At 39.2% G+C, this 22,304-nt stretch overlaps 1 protein-coding gene across 4 annotated transcripts in view; it reads left to right on the plus strand.

Annotated features, from left to right (window-relative positions):
• IGF1 (insulin like growth factor 1) overlaps positions 1-22,304 on the plus strand; it is an 84,572-nt gene that overhangs the window by 36,867 nt on the left and 25,401 nt on the right. The gene's annotated exons all lie outside the window — the stretch shown is intronic.

Genomic DNA, 22,304 nt, shown 5'->3' on the forward strand with positions numbered 1-22,304 from the left:
CTGAATTGAAATTCTGAATCTTTTGAGACTGAACTGCTTTTTCACATGGTTTTCTTAGTCTAATAGGTTCATTCATTCAGATTTTCGTGTCAGTCATAGATTAGGCACAGATTGGGCCTTTGTGACCCTTTCAGTGCCTCTGCACTCTACAAATGATATTACATAAAAACAAAACAAACTTATGTGGTCAAGGCTGAAAAGTCAAGCACTCAAGAGTTAGGAAATGCCTCATGTTGCCTGTACGACAGGTGCCCTTGTGCGTATGCATCCTTCTGTTCCTGTCCCTTCCCCCCTCTGGCTCCTGCTGCCATTCCTCTCCTTTACTCCTTCCCCTCTGACCATCCATCACTCTCTGGGGACAGCGCATGCAGAGACGGGACAGCATGTTGGAGATATGTTGGGCCTGATCCAAAGCTCAATACAGATGGAGTTTTCAGAGATTATAGCTGCCAAACTGTAACAAATCTCTATTCAGCATGTGCAAACTGAGATATTTCAGAGGCTTATAACTTGGCCAAATGTGGGGAAATTTTCACACACATGGCAAATTGTACATTCCTGACACCCAGGCAACCTACTTGCCAAATTTCAAGTGTCTGCTCTGCAGCATGAAAGTGCTACAGCTTCTCAACAAAACAGTGGAACAATTTTTTTTAATATGAACAAAACAATGTATTTTCCCCTAATCTCATTCTTAGAAATGGCAGAACTGTTTTAGCTGAAACGTCCCCAAAAATTTAAGCCTGGGGAAGACATCTTGCATGGAAAATTTCAACCCAAAAGGTTTAAGTTTTCTAAGCTATAAGTAACCAAAAACAGGGTCTTATAATGGGAATTGTCATGCAACCTTAATTATAGTTTACTCGGTTGGTAATATTCTATGCCAGAAATCACAATTTATATTTCATGATTCTTATAACCTCAGTTCTTCCACTAGATTGATGATCATCATGCTAGGATTTTTTTGTTAATTTTAGCAGAGATATTTTGCTATCAAATTATTACATGTACCATTTGCACAATAAGAGCGTATAACTTGCTCCTTAGGGATCAGGCTGGTGCCCAGTGGTCCCCACCCTGAGCTGTGCCAGTGCCATAGGGCCAGTCCTGAGCATCTAGCCCTTTTAACTCTCTTCTTCCATATCTAATAGAAGAGGTTTTAGGTGTCTGTGCAACAGGCCAGAGGTAGTAATTAATACATGGCCCATGGAGAACATGGAGAGGCTTTAGCAATTTCTGAAGGAAATTAGTCAAAATGAATCTCAACAAGATATGGAAGATGGCACAAGTATGTCTGTATGAAAAAGCAAGTGCCCTATCACTGATACGTCTTCAGCCAGTGCAGTGTCTGACAGGAAAGTTTGCAATGTGAAATCATACATTAGAAACTCCAGTTCTATTAGAGCAGTGGTTTGCAATCTGTGATCCGCAAACTATGTCTAAGATTTCCATGGGATCCACCTCCATTTGAAATTTTTTAGGGGTCCACAAATGAAAAAAGGTTGAAAACCACTATCTTAGAGAACAAATATACTCAATAATTATTGCCAGCTTCAGCACTAAAATGTTAACAATATGTTTGAACTCCTAAATACTGAATTTACTTAGCCATTTTACAGCATATCAGTTTGGAAGATATTTTAGATACTTGCCAGATGTGATACAGTGGTTGAGGAACACTACAACACAGAGTTTAGTTATCCTTAGATCACCCCATTCTCTCTCTCTCTCTCTCTCTCTTTTTTTCCAAACCAGAGAGAAATGATTACAGAATTTTCTAATGATCTTGCAAGATAAATATTAGAGTTAGCAGAGCTAAAATGATTCTATTGAAATGAGTATTATATTTTTTTAATGCTAGTGCTAAGAACATAAACCTTTTCTAAGTCCTGCTTATCAGCACAAGAGACCTAATGCAGTGACGTCACCTTGGAGAGGAAGCAAGGATAATCTCCTCATTGCTGCATTATTGAGGAATGGTGGTGAAACACACCTCTCAACTACACTTACATGTTTAATTAGAACCAACACGGAGTTCTCTGATACAGTAGGAAACAATAGGTCATGGATTTTATAAGCAGCACATCTTGTTTTCAGCAGTTACAGTGTCTTGTCTTTCTACTGTATGGCAGTACTTACCAAGCATATTTTTGACACTTAACAGGACTGGGCTCTTCATCTCCACACCACCAGCTGTCAGCCCTGTGACATTCCACAGCACAAAGCTGACAAGGAGTGGCATAAAGCTAAGAACTAAGTCTGTAGAGATCAGTAGCAGTAAAAAAAAAATTATCAGGTTTTAGGGACAGATTCTGATATACTTATTTACATGGAATAGTACCTCTACTCCACAAGCAGTCCCTTTGAAATCATTGGGACCCGCTATTTCTGGAGTAAAGCACTACTAAAGTAGAGTATCAGAATCTTTCCCTAAATTTGTATCACCAGATTTCTTACCATAATTTTCCATTTAATCTGGAAAAGAAGGAAGATTAGCTGGATTGACAGTAAAATAATTCTGTATATAGCAGAAAATCACTTAAATCAGTTTTGTTCTTCAGCATCTGTTTTTTTTTATTATTAATTATTATTTAATCAACTGTCAATATATCTGTAACATTTAAACAATTACTTATACATATGTGAATACATAGCTGATAGCCATGAAAACAGGGAATTATTCATAACACAAGACTGGATGTTCACAAAGCAAGGGGGAAGTGATAGACAGAAATTTTACCTCCTGAAAGCCACATACTTATCACCATTTTTTATTTATTATTATTGATTGGTCAAATCATTTTCAATTCCAATATAAACAAGACCAGAGGAGTTTATCAAAAGGGGGAGTCTTTCCGCTACAGTTAAGACTTATCCTGCCTTTGTTATCTACTGTTTGCCTGGTGTTTGAGCTACTGTATCTGTGATGTCTGGGTACACATAAAGCACCTATTGCAGTTTGTAGACCTGGTCTTAGCATTCTGAGGTGAACTAGCACAATAATTTCTCTTCCACCAAAATATAATTAACTCCTTCAGTCCACAAAGTGATCTGGATCCTCCTAACAATTGATGGACAAGTGGTCATGATTTTCAACAGACCCCAAAGTCCATCCATGGGTGGCTATAAGGAGGACCTTAAATAACCTATTGGGGTTTTTAGGAAAAATTTGGGACAAACTTTCAATTCTACTAACCAGTTTATAATGTTTTACCTTTTCAAAAGAGCCTGAAATGTATTTATTCTTAAATCAAAGATAAGATAAGCCCCTGACATTTCTAGGTCTCCCAAACTGTGAAGGAGGAGGGGAACCAGTCCCAGGCTCCAAAGGTCAGCTCTGACAGTTTGCCACTGAACTTGAGGTCAGCCACATCAGGTTTACGCAGAAGCAACTTTAGGAAATGGAGTCACAGGGTGCTGGCTAAGGCAAGACATCTAAACAGGTACTATTAGGACAGGGGCAATAAATATCCCTTTCCCATTTTCTCTTCCTTCTTGTCTCCAGCTCAGCTGCTTACAGCTTACTTAGTGCAATTCCATGATGTTCCCTCACAATTTTATGTCCTGGCTCCCACAGTATCTCATTTAACCAACCACCTGGAGAAAGGGAAACTCTTTCACAGATGGAATCATGACAGATAAAGAACCAGATAAGTCATTGAGCTGAATGGGAAGAAATGGGATGGGGAAACCAAATTCTTTCAACACTGAAGCGACTCACCTATACTTCTAAAGTTGTTCCTATGGCTTTTGTGTCAAGATGCAAAAATGTGTAAAAAAACAAATAATATAGAACAAATACTTGAAGATGTAGGGTAAAATTTTCAAAAGTGCCCAAGTAAGTTAGCAGCCTAAGTCCCATTTTCAAAATTTCCTTAAGTATCTAAAAGCCTCAGCCATAAGTGAAAGGGGATAAGCTATACCAGTATGTGGTACCTTTATACCAGTATAACTGCATACATACCAGGAGTTCTATTGACGTAACTATACACACACACACACACACACACACAACTGTAATATATAATTGTATAATGGATCAAAATATTTAGTTCACCCTTTGTTTTGAAATTGTTATATTAATATGGCCCTAATAGCTTCAGTTCCGATAACAAAAATATTACCATAGATCATTCTTATGGTGACTGTTCATTATTCGCAAACAATAAATTATATGTATTGTAAAATATGAATAGCCTCCAGATTACATAAATCTTGTGCTGTATAAATAAGGCTTCATTCAATAGTTTATTTGTCATTATCTTTTAATCTCTAAGAATTTTGAATGATCATGGCTTATTGCACAGCATTTTTATTATAACAAATAGAAGATGAAAAATAAAATTGTGAGGCTTTTAAAGAGATTGCATTTTATTTTTAATGACTGCTGTCTAACTGCTAGAGGGATAAACAAGAAAGCATCTTGAATACTTCTATCCAAGGTCTGGGCAATTCATTAGCAGAAAGTTAATGACTAACATTAGAGAACCCAAAGAATAGCAGCAACAACAACCAAAAGGCATGAGAGGCTGACATATGAGGAAAGACCAGAAGCAGCAAAGGCAAATTGCAAAAGATTTGATTTGAGTAAGCCTCCAAAAGCTCAGTAGTGAAATCCTGGCCCCACTGAAGTCAATGGGAGCTTTGCCATTGATTTCAGTGTAGTCAGAATTTCACCCCAGATGCTGACCTGAAGCTTTTCTGAACTCTACAAATTTGGAGGATCTGCAAAAGTAAGGTCTGCTCTGCATGGTGCTGAACAGCAAATATTGAGCGTCCTCTTCTTAATGGGAGTTGAAGGCAGAAAGCATCTCACATGATGAAGACATTAATTTGGAAATCTTACATGAACTGATTCCCTTGTTAGACTTCCAGTACTTCCTTCTTCCAGCCAGGCTGGCATTGAAATGAAAAATAACAAGAGGAAAAAAGCTAGTCCAACTTTCCCAAACCACAGAAAAGGCTCATTTGGTACAAATTTTGACCAAAGGTGCAGTGAGAGGAGCAGTCATATTTTATCCAAAAATCACTCTGTATGGAAAGAACTATGTATAGCTTTGGTACAGGAGGACTAAAGGAAGGATACAATAGACATCTTCATAAACATTTGAACAGTGTAAATACATCAAGAATGTGGCAGAATTACTTAGAGTTTCCCAAGAGCGTTTTAGTAAGAGTAGTGGAATTTAAGTAAGCCAAGGAAACGTTAATCCAAATAAGGTGTTAGGAAGCTCTTCCTAACAGTGACATCTATGGTATTAGGCCCTGGAATATTCTCCCCAAGGGAACAGCACATTACTTGAGTCATTTCAAATTAGACTGGAGAAGCTACTCTAGAATATACTGTATGGACTATCCTTCACTGGCAAGAGGTAAACAAAATAACCTCATGTCTTTTGCACCTTCATATTTCATCATCCCATATTATTTAAATTAAGCCTATTTAAAATGAATTACACCTCTACCCCGGTATAATGCTGTCCTCAGGAGCCAAAAAATCTTACCGCGTTATAGGTGAAACCGCATTATATCGAACTTGCTTTGATCCACCGGAGCACGCAGCCCTGCCCCACCCGGAGCACTGCTTTACTGCGTTATATCCAAATTCGTGTTATATCAGGTCGAGTTATATCAGGGTAGAGGTATACTTACAGTTTTAATTGAGCTGTTACTAATCATTAATATTGATACCATGGAAAAAAGTAAACACAGTGCATGTCTCACTATGGAAATGTTTAGGAATGTAATATGGCATTCAAGGGTTTCCTCCCCATTTTCATGGTAATGAAACATTCTCTTTCAAGGTGTCAAAAACTATTAACAGAGTTAATGAGATTTTATCAAATAACTTGCCGGTCATTTTTCCTTAGTTGTGTGTGGGGAAATCTTTTTAATTCAATGCATACAAGTGTATAATGAAACACAAACACTTTGAAGTTATTGAATCAGTTCCATCATGGGCCAGATTTTCAAAAGATGGTCCCTAATTTTCTGTGCACTATCATTTGTACCCACAGTTAATAGAATTTCACATACAAACTGCTTCTGGTGAAAATGCATTTATATATATAAAATAATCAATCATGTCCTTTCCTATGATATTAGCAAAGGCCATAGCAATGCATGGTGATTTTTCTAAATCTGCGAAGGTTTATCTCCCCAGAATCACAGGGATTGATCCAAAGTCTACAGTTTTGTGGTGAGGATTTTTCTGTTTTCTATCCTACCTGGCTCAGCTCTTGTATTTCAATACCAGATATAACTGTAAAACTCAAGGACATTAGAGAGACAAGATGGGTGAGGTAATATATTTTATAGGACCAAATTCTGCTGGTGACAGAGACAAGCTTTTGGGCCACACAGAGCTCTTCTTCAGGTCAGGGAAAGGTACCGCGAGCGGCACAGCAAATGCAAGGTGAAACAGATTGTTTAGCATAAGTAGTTAGCACATATTCCACTCTACCTTGAATGTTTCTTTAGAATGGAATATGTGCTTACTATTTATGATAAACAATCTGTTCCATCTTGCATTTAACTGTGATGCTCGGAATATCTTTCCCAGATCTGAAGAAGAGCTCTGTGTTTCTCAAAAGCTCATCTCTCTCACCAAGAGAGCTTGGTCCAATAACAGATATTACCTCACCCACTTTGTCGCCAATATTCTGGGACCGACATGGCTACAACTACACTGCATACAAATTCAAGGATAGTCATTCAAAAATGTCTATCATCTCATTAAACCAAACTTTGGTGCCCAGGGAGCATGTTTCACATCACTTCCTTATGTGAAACTGGAATTATTAATCTAGTTTCTTGAATAATAGATTACCAATTTTAGATACATTTAGATAGATGAAGAAACTTCTGACTGCACTGATTAAGAACCTCACGGCGCACAACAAAAAATGTTAGAAGGAGACATCCATACAATGATCTATACCTTTGCAATTGTTCCAGATGCAACTTAGAATCCATGCAGGTGATACAAAGCTTCCTCCAAATTCCCCCAGGCTTTGGAGACATTACAATTTAAAGAAATGAAAACTGAATTACAGATGTTGAAGGCTAGAAAATTAAAAGAGACTGTGCTGTCCAATAACCTACACAGGCATAAAAGACATTTTGTATAAATATATTTATTCCACAAAAATTGTTCAGCCCTCCTTTACTACCACACTAATATGGCACTTGTGGCCCATAAACCTCTCAAGTATGTTACTGACAAGTATTTTTCCCTCCTGCCACTGCTACTATTTTTGCTCCAGAACACTCCTAACTTCTGTTCGAATGAGAGACCAGGCCCAAGCGTCAATGAAGCTGAACATAAATCCCACAAAATCTGCACCATTCCAAAAACCACACTGCTTCTGTCAACCACTTTTAGCCCACGTTACTGTAAACCTCACTTTTAACCCAGTTTAAAAATTAGCAGCAAATAGTTTGACTGTTGCCTAACTGCATATTCAAAACTTGCAAGATTAATTCTGTGAACCATCCCGCCCACTTAAGGGGCTGTCATGATGTGACTAGGCAAAAACATTGTCTGGCTCTTTCTAGAAGAATGATCAACCAGAAAACACATCCATCAAAACTGACATTTAAATGGTCAATTCTAGGATTCCAAGTTAACACAGCATTAAAATAAATGAAAAAATTCACACATTTTTAGAGCTATTGTTTCATCCTGTCTCTCCACCTCATAAACTGAGCTAGATTATTGTGCATACATCCTTGTGTCTGGGTAATGCTGTGGACTCAAAAGAAGTCTGTGAGCTTTTAATATAGCATATGGGATTTAGGAGTTATACCAATCCCAGGAGGAGCTCGAGTGAAAACTTGATTCATTTCAGATACAGACTTCAGCATAACCACACCCCTCTTAAAATTTACAATGTTCCTGTTTCATCCAGAGAATGAACCTAGTGAAACAAAAAGACAGAAAGACTGCCAAATAAAAGAGAAATCTCTGAGAAACATCTTTAAATGATCCTGGGCTTTCCGTCATCATTCAAGTTTTTAGAAAAGTTGGAGTGGAAATAGTATAAGAAAGCAATTACTCTGGTTACTTAAGAAACTCAACTTTAAGAGGGACTTTAACATATGTATCATTGAAACTCCACTAAAAAGACTATACCAAGTTAGTGAGAACTCAAAAATTCCCACTTAGAAAGGCATATGGCCCTTTAAAAAAAAAAAAAAAAAAAAAAGCAGGAATAGGCAGGCTCTGTCAGCTCTGCAAGTTCAGGAATTTTTCCTATTTGCTACCAAACTTCACTGCCTGTAAACAGTCTTCTGTGGTCCTACAAGTATTACACCAGAGATCCCTCTAGGATCCCTTCAGCAGCAATAAGGAGTGTTCAATCATCCAAGGAACATCTCTGGAGAAGCTTCACTAATTTCTCAAAACATGCTCTCTGTTTCTATTGCTGTCACTGAATCAGATTCTCTTTTCACTTACTTTAGTGTTAAATGAGAGCAAATCTATCAAAGTGAATGGAGTTACAGTAATGTAAAAGCAGTGTGAGAGAGGTGAATCAGGCCCACCAGTATGTTTTAGCTACTTGGGGTTTTTTTTTCAGGCACAACTCACTGTCCCTCTCTCACCTGTCACTTTATCCTCACTCTCTAATAACCATATACTCTACTGGAAAGCTTCCCTTTTTCTTTTAGCTCATAAAACAAGTTTAACAGGAGCATCATGACCTCACAGGAATGTTTTTCTTTCAAGGTTACTCTTTTACAAATCAATAGCATAAATCTAATAACTAAAAAGAGGGCTGAAGGGAAGATAGTAATGTGGTTAAGGCATTATACTGATCCTTGGGAGATCTAAGTTTGGTTCCTGACACTGTCACAGAATTCCCTTAGGCAAATCACTTAAGGCTGTATTCTGCCACCACTGTTCAAGTTGAGAAGTCTCTTGCTCCGTGAGGAACCTTCTGAACTTGGAGCAAGGTACTACTTAACATTAGAAGGGATGAACTAATACAGCTATTAATCTCTTTGTGCTTTAGTTTCCCACCTGAAAAAGGGGTAAATATATCACAACCTATCAGAGGACCTGCATGGATATCTTCACAAATACTTGGGAGGCATTGGGAACATGGTGATGACAGGGACATATGTGTACCTCAATAGCTAGAAAGTGGCAGTAAACCAAAATTCAACTCCCTGGCAAATAACTCACTTTTTAAATTATGGACATAAGAAATCTACAAACAGAAATTACATAAGCAGCCATATTTAAGTCATTATCGTGTCACAGCTCTGGTAACCAATCACCTTTTAACGCATAAAGAAAAGTACAATAGCTGGAACTACAAAGCTCTTAGTCAGGGCTGGTTCAAACAAGGCTACTCAGCCTGAAGCCACAGATACAGAATGAAACGTTAGTGGCTTATTTATGGCTCATTCTCTATTTCTGCATAATGTAGAGCATGAAGCTGCTGCTTTGCTGACTGTAATGATAACTTGAGCCTCTATCATATTGTGCACATTGCAAACCTATATAACTGTACAAACTTATTACCATTATCCTCATTCTCCCTCTTCCTGTCCCTCCTATTGTTTGTTATTCTCACTTGTCTTTAATGAGATTGTAAATGTTTTGAGACAGGGAGCATTGTCCACCTATCTGTTTGTAAGAGGCTAACACAATGGTGACTTGATTGTGATCAGGACCTTTGGGACTATCATAGGATAAATGAAAATCATCATAACAACATGTTATGTTATAATGGCTATGTGCAGTCTTACACCGTCACTGGGCTAACACATCTTTGTAAAGTATTTTGACATATCTGGAGTGTGAAAGATGCCACAGAGAAACAAATTCTATTATGTCATTATGCAAAAGCTCTTAAAGCCTACTGTCCCTAACAAGAGAGTGATGCTGAAATTTAGGAGAAGAACACCACAAGTGTAATTTGTTATCTTCTATCATTCCTCACAATACAGTTAAGGAAGGCCATCCAAAGAGCACTACATGGTTAGAAACTTTATTATGTAGCCAGATTAGTATACTATTTTCCATTTTCACAAGGAAAATGATCATTCGGATATAGGGTATCTCACTAGCTTTTTTATTCTTGCCTCCCTCGAGGTCTCCCCAACATCCATTGACCCCATGTCTCTTTACATGTTAGTGAGCTGATGTTTGTTCTCCATCTGGACAGATGGAAGGAAAAGCAGAGGATTACTCACTATGGACCTGATCCAAAGCCCACTGAAGACAATGGAAGTCTTTCCATGCGCTTTGGATCGGGGCCTACATAAGCAGCTTCTTGCAGGCAATGTATAAGGTGAAATCCTGATCTCATTGGAGTCAACGAGAGTTCTGAGATTGACTTCAATGGAGCCAAGATTTTACTCAAACAATGGTTTTAACATTGCTTTTCACCCACTAATCCAACTGGGAAAAGGGAGATGCTACATTGACCACAGGAAAAGATGGGTATTAAAGAGGCATAATAGTTGTTCTCGGGACCATATCTTTACTGAATGTGGGCAAGGAAAGGATACATAGACTCAATGACTTTAAGGTCAGAAAGGACCATTGTGATCATCTAGTCTGACCTCCTGCACATCGCAGGCCACTGAACCTCACCCACCCACTCCTGTAACAAACCCCTAACCTATGTCTGAGTTACAGAAGCCCTCAAATCTTGATGTAAAGACTTCAAGTTACAGAAAATCCACCATTTACACTAGTTCAAACCAGCAAATGACCCTAACCCATGCTTCAGAGGAAGGCAAAAAAACAAAACATAGTAGCCCTTCTCCGCACCTGTTCCAGTTTTAATTCATCTTTCTTAAACATAGAAGACAAGAACTGCACACAATATTTCAGGCGAGGTCTCACCAATGCCTGGTATAATGGTAATAACACTTCTCTATCTCTACTGGAAATACCTCACCTGATGCTCTAGGATTGCATTAGCCTTTTTCATGATGGTTGTTGTTGGTTCCTAAGTGCATGACCTTGCACTTTGCATTATTCAATTTCATCCCATTTCTATTATGCCAGTTTTCAAGGTTGTCTTGTATGATATTCCAGATCTCCCCTGTATTGTCAATACCTCCCAACTTTGTGTCATCCACAAATTTTATTAGCACACTCACGCTATTTGTACCAAGGCCATTAATGAAAATGTTAAATAAGACTGTGCCAAGACCAATCCTTGCAGAACTCCACTACTAACCTCCCTCCAGCCTGACAGTTCACCTTTCAGTATGACCCATTATAGTCTCCCTGTTAACCAGTTTCTTACTTGCCTTTCAATTCTCATATTAATCCCCATCTTCTCCAATTTAACTAATAATTTCCCATCTGGAACTGTATAAACTGTTTTACTGAAATCTAGGTAGACTAGATCTACTGCATTTCCTTTGGCTAGAAAATCAGTTATCTTCTTGAAGAAAGAGATCAGGTTGGTTTGACACGGTCTACCTTTTGTAAAACCATGCTGCATTTTATCCCAATTACCCTTCATCTCAGTGCCTTTAACTACTCTCTCTTTCAAAATTTGTTCTAAGACTTTGCATACAATTGAAGTCAAACTAATCTGCCGTAGTTTCCCGGCAGATTTCACCTTTTTTTACCCTTTCTTAAATATAGATACTATATTTGCAATTTTCCAGTCATAGGTTACAGCCCTTTGCTATTGGGTTTGCAATTTCATGTGCCAGTTCCTTTAATATTCTTGGATGGAAATTATCTGAGCCTCACCAATTTGGTCCCATTATTGTTTGAGTTTGGCTTCCACCTTGGATGTGGTAATTTCTATTTCCATATCCTGGTTTCCATTAGCCATCCTGACACTGTCTCCAAGTACCTCATTATTCTTATTAAAAACTGAGGCAAAGTATTTGTTTAGGTTTTTGGCCATACCTAAGGCTAAATTTTAGTCATGGGTATTTTTAGTAAAAGTCATGGACCGGTCCCGGGCCGTAAACAAAAATTCACAGGCCCATGACTGATCCATGACTTTTACTAAAAATACCCACCATGACTAAAACTTGGGCAGGGGTGCTATGGGAGTGGGGCGGTCCGGTGGCACAGTGGGTGCTGGGGGAGGCGACCTGGAACCCCACTGGTTCTGGGGGTGGGGAAGTTGGTGGGGCTGGCAGGGGCTCCCTACCCAGCTCTACATCCCTGCAGCTCCTAGGCGGCAGAGGCAGGGGCCAGCTGCCGCAGCTCCCATTAGCTGGGAACCACAACTAATGGGAGCTGCGGGGACTGGGCCTGCGGGCACGGGCAGCGCAGAGACATACACACCCCGCCCCTCCTCTGCCTAGGAGCTGCAGGGGGGCCTCCCACCCCAGGTAAGCACCCCCTACACAACCCCCAAACTCCTACCCCTAGCCCTGAGTCCCCTTGCACACATCCAAACTGCTGCCCTGGGCCAGCACCAACCGCTGAAGAAGTCACAGAGGTCATGGAAAGTCATGGAATTCATGACGGCTGTGACCTTCACGACAGACTCGCAGCCTTAGCCATAGCTAAATTATTTTTAATCTCCACCCCATCCTCAGTGCTTAGCCATCCTACTACTTCTTTCTTTGTTTTCTTTTTATTTATATGCCTTATAGTATTGGTTTTAATTTCTTTTGCAAGTCCTGCTTGGCTTTTCACTTTGTCCCTATACTTTCTGACCACCAAGAGGTAGCTTTCCTTGCTGATCTATTCCTTGTGACATTCCTTGTAGGCTTCCTGCTTTCTCTTAATAGCGTGTTTGAGATGCTTATTCATCCAGTTTGGTCTGCAACCCTTTCCTACAATTTTTTTCCCTTGGCTTGGGATGCAGACTCCAGATAGTCTCTCCAACTTTGACTTAGAGTAATTTCAAGCATCCTCCATCTTCAGATCTTTGAGTTCATCAATCCAGCCCATTTCCTAAATAATTTCCTTAATTTTGTAAAGATTGCCATTTTGAAACCAAAGACCCTAGTTGCAGATCTATTTTTGTTTATCCTTCCATTTAGTTTTAACTGAATTAGCTCATAATCACTCAAACCAAGACTGTTCTCTATAGCCAGTTCTTTTATGAGGTCCTTGCTACTTACCAATACTAAATCTAAAATAGCATCACCTGTTGGTTCAGTGACTATCTGGTGAAGAAATCTGTCAGATATCACATCCAGAAATATCTGGGCCCTACCATTATTAGTAGCACCTGTCTTCCAATCTACATCTGGGAAATTAAAGTCTCCCATAATCACACAGTTCCCAATATTTATTTCATTAACAATATTAAAGAGGCCTCTATCCCCATCTAAATTGGATTTTGGGAGTCCGTGTTTTACTTGGATAGGTGAGGGCAGTGCCATCACCACTACCACAGAAAATTGTTATGCAGTACTTCATTGTTGTGAGAACAAATACAAGAAGAAGAGGATATGGTGTAATGTTAATTTATTCTATTGTAACAAGAACAGGGAATATATTCTCATTACAGTTGGAAGAATGCAATCCCAACATCCTCCATGGAAGCTGCACAATAGTATGCAACATTCTGTGAATTCAAATGTAACAATGATCTACTGGCTTCTGATTATCTTATCCTAGACCTTGATAAACCTGGCTATTCTCTTAGAAATGAATTTCTGTCCAGCAAAGCATTTCTCTTGCCAAAGTATAATTTTTTTTTTGGCACTGTCTATCACTTTCCAGTGCTGGAATCTGATCTAGGCTTGTAAATTGTGCTGTGTTGGCAAGGTTTTTACCCCCTGGAGAATTGTATTGGTCTAAAGCAATACATCATATTGTTTCCCAATTTTTTGTTAGTTTTTTTTTTTTTTAAGAATTCTAAAACTATAAAATTTTCACTTCATATCCCAGTGCAATATTACCCAAGCCTATAGGCCTTACTCTTCACATCAGCGCAACTGACTTTGGAAATTACCATGTGATGAATAATGGTCTTATCAGATGTTTAGTAGACTTAAGGGCCTCCAAATAGCAGCTCTGTGCAGAGGCCATAGTGCAATGCAGCTATGTGTGAGGGTAAATTGTTACAAACTCTGTACTTTGGAAACAAGTTTAAGAGGGGTTGTTGGGTTTTCTTGGGGGTGGAGGGAATTAAGATTAAATATCCAATGAAGAGCAAAAAATTGTTTCTAAAAGCAGATTCCTCGGGGAAGAAAATTACCCTGTTCAATTATGTGGCAGGTTGTCTGGCAAACACTAACTAAAATTAAAAATTAACACAAACTGGAGACTAAATCCACATAGATAGAAGTAATAATTTCCTTCTAAGTGGATTTAGCCTACGGTATGTTAATCTAGGTTTTCCAGAGCTGAAATACGTTTGATTTTGTTGTCTGTGTGGATTTCTCTATTCAAAACACAGTGACTTTTTTCTCATAAAGCCTAATTTGTGAGTCTTTATACACTTAATCCTGCCACAGCACAGGGGGATGGACTAGAGACCTCTTGAGGTCCCTTCCAGCCCTAAGTCTTTATGATTATATGATTCCTCAGGCAAAACTCTCAGTAAAGTCATATAACGTCATATGTTACATTGCTATGCCATCTGAGTGCTCATGCATTCCCAACAAAGCTCTCTTAGGATTTGCAAAGACAAAACCCTTTACAATGAATTGAGATAATATCCCCTATTGTTTTACATTCAGAATGCAATGGAACCAAGTATCCTGCAAAGCAGTAGCTGCATACAATCTAGTGCTCTCAATGTTAAAAAAAAAATGCACAACACCCATTCAAATGTTACTAGTACATTTTGATAAAACTCATCCTTTAGTCTCATACATGTAAAAATGAGGCTTCAGAGCCAGTACATCCATTTATCATATATTTACAAATACAAATATATGCTCATTTTGGTGGATATAAACAAAATCCAAATTTGGCTCAACATATTAATTGTACAACACTCAATAAAACAAAAGCAAAATTGCAACTAAGTGTTCAGGATTCGAAACAAATGCAGTACATTTTTATTAAAATCAGCTTGCTTTGTTTGCTAGATTTAAGTTTTAAATAATTCCTAGTGTACAGGAACTTTGATAACAGGTAGCAAGATTTTTGTAAATCTTTCGTACCATCATCAAAACACAGACATTTCCTTTTGATTTAACACAGGCCTCTAGTTTTCCCAGTAGTGACTGGAAACCCTAAAGAAATGCCATAGAAGTAAACTCATGCAGAAGTTACAATGGGAACAATTTTGTCATCAACAGGGGCGTCACTGCAGAAAAATTCTGGGGGGCAAAGTTGTGTCAGCATATAGAACATTATATGTGACAATATCATATCCTCAAAGTCACATGGAGTGAGGCAAAAAGTGGAAGACACACAGGCATATGAAAAGTCTGGTGGGTAGGAGAAACCAAGATAGAGGCCAGGGGGCAACTGCCCACATTGCCAATAGCAAAGGATCCCCCTCATAGTCAAGATTTTCAAATGTGATTTTGGCACCTCATTGCTTAGGTGTCCAATATCAGACACCCAAAATTGGAGCACTCATAATCACTAGTCACATTTAAAAATCTTGGCTTTGCAGATTTGGCGATATTTAACTGGGATTTCACATTTTGCATTTTATGCTTAAAGTTAAGCATGTGCTTAGGTGGTTTCCTAAATTGGGATGGTTTCCTGAATCAGGGCCTAAACATCACTCTCAGCTTCTGCTCCAGTAATGACAAATACATTACTTATTACAGCACAGTGTGAAGATCTGGGTAATGATTCTGATTTGGGTGATGCCACAGTTCCTTCCAGAGCCCTTGTAGTAGTAAGGTTTCAGAGTAGCCCACAAAAGCTTATGATCAAATAAATTTGTTAGTCTCTAAGGTGCCACAAGTATTCCTTTCTTTTTGTAGCAGTAAGCTAGCTCTGTGTTTCTGCTGAACTATTTTTCATGACATTTCTCACTGTTAATATTACCAGTGCAGTTTCTAATCCTCAGAGGAGGTCTAGATGGCAGGATGGTTAAACCTTCTGTAGCTGTCTACACTAGAGCTCCCAATATTGCTACTACCAGTAGAGCTGAACTGTGGCCTCAGCAGTGAGAAATTTGCTGCAAAAAGAAGAGTCTAGCATAGAGAAGGCCCTACTAAATTACTTCACGGCCACGCATTGTTTAAAGGGAAGTTCTGTTATTACAGAAGCCAGCTGTTTAACCATTGGAATTCTATAACTTGGCTCATTTTCAAAAAACAGCAGAATACTTTGCTTCAGTAGATTCAATGGTAGCCAAAAATTCTATTAAATAAACTTTGACCTACATGATATGAAATCTCTTTGGAGCGAACAGCTGACAAAAAAGGAAAAAAACCTCCAAGGACATGAGTATACATCAGCAAAAAGGAATTCCTAGGACTGTTACATGTCCAAAGGCATCATTCTGAAGGTTGAGTAAATATAAGGAACTGTTTGATGGCAGCCAGAGAGCAGTTTTGAAGTTGAGTCAGAATGAAAGGGAAGAACTGTTTGGGTGAGCAGGACTGGATACGTCATACTGGCATATCAGGATCAATCAGTATTTTTAGGCAATCCTGGCTTTTAGGTAACAGATTACAATATGAGCAACAAAAGGTTAGGGAGCTCATTCCCTTGAATGAACTCCCCTTTAGACCATTTCCTTTTATTATAAAATTTCTTATGAACAGGACAATGGATGTTGCATGTGTAGGCCTTCTTGCCTTTTTAAGATAATTTCTCATGCTGTTCACTTGGGTATGGCCTGATCCAGGAAAGCACTCCAAGCACATGCTTAAGTCTATCCCCAGTTAGGAAACCACTAAAGCACATGCTTAACTTTAATGAGACTGAGGTCTGGTCTATACTACCCGCCTGAATCGGCGGGTAGAAATCGACCTCTCGGGGATCGATTTATCGCGTCCCGTCGGGACGCGACAATCGATCCCCGAATCAGCGCTCTAACTCCACCAGCGGAGGTGGTAGTAAGCACCGCCGACAAAAAGCGGCAGAAGTCGATTTTGCCGCCGTCCTCACAACGGGGTAAGTCGGCTGCAATACGTCGAATTCAGCTACGCTATTCACGTAGCTGAATTTGCGTATCTTAAATCGACTCCCCGCTGTAGTGTAGATGTACCCTTAGGCATGTGCTTGAAGTTCAGTGCATGTTTTAGGGCTTTGCTGAACAGGAGCAAGAGGGCCTGATCCTGCAGTCCTTTTGCAGGATCAGACAAAAAGTTACCATTAAAGGAAAAGGTTAGTGTAAGAAATGTTCTGATACGTCTGCATATTAGCTAATTGGCTCTGGTAAAGAACCAGGGATACTGTTATCGTCTCAGGAAAATTCATAAGACACTGTCATTCACAGGACCTGTAGTCAGTGAAGGGAACTTGGTTCTATATCCAACTTGACTGATGATTTATAGGAGTATTTGACAAGTGACTTAATCTTATTGTGCCTCAATTTCTCATCTGGAGAGAATAATATTTACCTACCTCCTAGGGTTGTTGTGAGGCTTTATTGTTTGTGATATCTTTTCATGAAAGGCACTAAAGAAGTATTAAATATTATGATTATCGCTGAAAGCTCATAGCATTTAGATAGATGAAAAACGATGGTGACTTTCCCAGTGACTCAGATATTATGGTGATAAGGACCGTATAAGACTTTGTCTACTCTTGCAGCAGCATGTGGGATACATGTAGCTCCATGTCACTGTGAAAGTCTGTGACAAGGAGGAGGCAGCAGGGAAAAGGTCCAGCAGTGGGGAGCTGCCAGAACCTTTGCCTACTGCCTTTTCCCAGTACCAGAGCTTATCACTGCAGTAGGGAAAGACTCCAGCAGTGGGGAGGTAGTGGCACACTACACTGATAAAAATAGCAGTGTAGATACAGAACGTGCTGCTTGGGCGTGTAGACAGCCATGTAAGGTATATACCATAGGGTTCTGGTGTGTCTCTATTGTACTCACCTAAGCAGTGTCTCACTGTCTACACTGCTATTTATACCAGTGCTAGCTGGGTGTGCTTTGTCTGTACTCTACATACCTTAAGAAGATAAACAGAATGACTGAGAACAGACTGACTTTTTGATGATGATTCCCTGGTCCTAAGCCCCCTCTCTGAACCATGTTGTTCAGCTCATTTAAACCCTGATGCAGCAAAGCATTCAAGCATGTGCTTAACTTTAAGTACATGTTTACATCCAACCCCATTCAGCAAAGCACATTTCAATGGGGCTTAATTGTGTGTTTGAAGTTAAGCACATGCTTAATGGCTTTTCTGAATAAGAATGGACGTAGGTACATGTTTTAGTGCTTTGCTAAAACAGGGCCTTATGCTGAAGACAGCAGCCATGGCTACCATGAATTGGTTCTGTTTTTTGGCAGCGTGGGGGGAGGGATAGCTCAGTGGTTTGAGCATTGGCCTACTAAACCCAGGGTTGTGAGTTCAGTCCTTGAGGGGGCCACCTAGGGATCTGGGGCAAAATCAGTGCTAGTGAAGGCAGGGGGCTGGACTCAATGACCTTTCTGGGTCCCTTCCAGCTCTATGAGATAGATATAGCTCCATATATTAATGTAATTTCTCTTCTATTCTAGACAAAAAAGGCATACAACTCAAATTGCAATTAATAAACAGTGCGTCAGTGAACATATTATTCTGACTGTTTATTAGTAATTCAGTAGCGCCCAGAGGACCCAGTCAGGATTAGTGCTTTCTAGGTACTGTAAAAACACATATCAAGTGAAAAATAAAGTTCTTGACCTCAAAATTTTACAATCTAAATTAAAACAAGACACAACAGATTTGTTAAAATCACAGTCTGTGCATGGGCAATATGTAAAGTGAAAAAAGCTAAATTTTATAAATAAACTAGTTTCTATGAATAGTTCGATGATCTGTGTCAGTGAGAGTTACACAGGCACTTCCAGGGACAGAATTTAACCTGCAATTATTTAAATGTAAAATAAGTCAGAGAGAATCTGAGGGTATGTCTATAATACCCGCCGGATCGGCAGGCAGCGATTGATCCAGCGGGGATCGATTTATCGTGTCTAGTCTAGATTTGATAAATCCACCCTCGAGCACTCTCCCGTCGACTCCTGTACTCCACCAGGCCAAGACGCGCAGGCAGAGTCGACGGGGGAGTGTCAGCAATCGACTCACCGCAGTGAAGACACCGCGGCGAGTAGATCTAAGTACGTCGACTTCAGCTATGTTATTCATGTAGCTGAAGTTGCATAACTTAGATCGATCCCCCCACTCCCCCGTGTAGACCAGGGCTGAGACAGCTCCCAGCACCAGGTAAAGTAAGAGCCACTCTATTTTTGACTCCTAAACACTAAGTTCTATAAAATAAGTTATGCTGAGGAGATCAAGTTAGAAAACTTCAGAATCAAGTCTTGCATACTCACAGGTAGTAGTGTTCCTTACTGGGTGAAAATAATCTAGATAATCCTTTAAAAATTTCTTTATCTCTGCACATTTATAAGACATATCAATGGTACACACACAAAACACACCAAAAAAACAACCCTACATCATAAAATATTACTATAATCTAATATTGGCTTGCTGTCCTGTTTATCCTTATGAAACAAATAATTTAGCAGAGAATGTACAGTATAGAGGTCCTCAGTGGATTACAATGTACTAAATAAGCATGTTTTTCTTTTTCTTTAATTTATAATCCCTGGAAAAGGATGTTTAAAAAAAACTATTGTTTAAGTTTACAAAGCTCACAGGGACAGTTAGTTCTGAGCTGACAGTATCCCTGGCTAAAAAGTTAGACATATTTTATCACTAAAAAAAATCTTTTCTTTTATTGATGTACTATGGTCTCAGAGGCTCTTGATCAGTGATTATTTGTTTTAATCACAAAGGAGTACAAACTGTACTATCTTCCCCAAACTGACAACCCCAGGATGTCTTTATGCCTCCAGAATTTACTGTAAAAGGGCAAGAAGCAAAATTTTCCCAATGAAAAACTAAATTAATCAACTTTGTGATAGTCTCACTCTTCATCCAGGCTAAGTCCCTTGTCCCTTCCTAAAACTCAGTCTCCTGACAGTGCAACTGGATGTCGTCACTGTGTAGTAGTAGTAAAACTACAGGCCCAGCAAAGAGAGGGCTGCTCCATGCCCAACTCCCTGCCTGGTGTCAAAGAGTGGAGAGAAAAGCAGAAACTAGCCAAGAAATCAAAAAAAGAAAGTCAGAAAGAAGGAAGCCATGGATCAGAAGGAGAGAAAAGTAGAAGTGGATGTTGTCAGGATTTTAATAACATTACTGTTGGTTAGAGCTGGATTAATACTGCAAAACATTTTCTGTGACCATCAATTTGAGTTATTAAGTGGATTCATTTCTGCTGCATTGGTTCCCCTGTTGTATTCACACTGGGTAAACATTAGTGGAATCAAGTTTTACTTTCGCAAACATTTAATGGGCAAACACTGCCTCGTTCACAGAGCACACACTTATCGCAACTGATCAGTGACCATAGGGTACAATAAGCAGCAAACAGTATGCAATACCAGTCCTGTTTCATACATTGTGTCGCAATCATACAATGCTAGGTAGCAGTACACAGCATTCCCTCACTCACCATGCACCTTAATGCTTACTGCTTTTACAGCATTTTACTGGTTAGTGCTAACTCAACCTTACTTTCTACTGCTTACTGTTTTCTGATTAAACCATATCTTACAGTCTGTAGAAATTCACTATATTTTCCCCCTTTACACTTAATTTTAGCCTCACGTGCAGGCTCAATGAAGCCCCCTTTTGTTTAAAATGTTAGGAAATAGTATCTTAACAGCACTATCCAATATTTTAAAGAAACTACTATACATTACCTATCTATAAAAAGAGGAATAAGGACAGCCCATGGAATTATAGACCAGTCAGCTTAGATAATGGAGCAAATAATCAAACAATCAAGGTAAGCACCTATCAATAAGGTGATAAGTAATAGTCAACATGAATTTGTCAAGAACAAATCATGTCAAACCAACCTAATATTCTTCTTTGACCGGGTAGCAAGCCGGGATAGCGGGGAAGCAGTACATGTGATATAATTCAACTTTAGTAAGGCTTTTGATACTGTCTTACCTGACCTTCTCATAAACAAACTAGAGAAATACAATCTAGATGAACCTACTATACAGTGGGTGCACAACTGGTTGGAAAATCATACTCAGAGTGTACAGGTAGTTATTAATGGTTCACAATCAAGCTGGAAGGGCATATTGAGTGGGGTCCTGCAGAGATCTGTTCTGGGTCTGGTTTTATTCAGTGTCTTCATAAATGATTTGGATAAATGGCATACCAAATACACTTGTAAAATTTGTGGATGATACCAAGCTGGGAGGGTTGCAAACGCACTGGAGGACAGGATTAGAATTCAAAATGGTCTTGACAAACTGGAGAAATGGTCTGAAATAAGTAGGATGAAATTCAATAAGAACAAATTGTTCTCCTTAACCACTGAGGACAGGACAAGAAGCAATGGGCTTAAATTGCAGCAGAGGAGATTTAGGTTAGACATTAGGAAAACTTCCTAACTTTAAGGGTAGTTAAGCACAGGGACAAATTGCCTAGGGAGGCAGTGGAATCTCTGGGCTTGCACACACTAACGCTTACTTTTCTATAACTTAAGTTGCTCAGGGAAAAGCCAACTCCGAGTGACATAAGTTACATCTAGCTAAGCGCCGGTGTGGACAGTGCTATGTGAGCAGGAGAAGCTATTGCCGCTCAGGGAGGTGGAGTAATTATGCTGACCGGAGAGCTCTCTCCCGTTGGCACAAAGTATCTGCTCTATCAGCGCTAGAGTGGCATAGCTACATCGGTAGCCATTCTAGTGTACCCACTGTAGCCATTCTAGTGTAGACTAGCCCAAAGTCGTTGGAGGTTTTTAAGAGCAGGTTAGACAAACACCTGTCAGAGCTGGTCTAGATAATACTTAGTACTGCCTCAGTGCAAGGGACTGGACTAGATGACCTATCAAGGTCCCTTCCAGTCCTACTTTTCTATGATTTTTATGAACAAACTATGATCTTTAATCACTCCTAATTCTACCAATTCAAAGTCAGTTTTCACCCCAATGATGACAGGTACATTGCCAAATTTAAGCTTCCTACCCTCAACCTCTTTAGTGCTAAAATAGTTCCAAAAACATTTTTACAACATTTTTATAATAAGAAAATATATGTTTTTTCTCGATGGTTAAAATAAAATAGCTCTTAGGCACAGACAAAGCCTGGACATTTTCAGGTGAATGATTCAGAGAGTTATGAGCAACGAAGAAAGGATCTTAGAATGGAAACACATAGGCAGCCTTAACTACAGCTATCACCAGTATTCCAGCT

Source organism: Malaclemys terrapin, chromosome 1 (genome assembly GCF_027887155.1).
Source record: "Malaclemys terrapin pileata isolate rMalTer1 chromosome 1, rMalTer1.hap1, whole genome shotgun sequence".
Lineage (NCBI taxonomy): Eukaryota > Metazoa > Chordata > Testudines > Emydidae > Malaclemys > Malaclemys terrapin.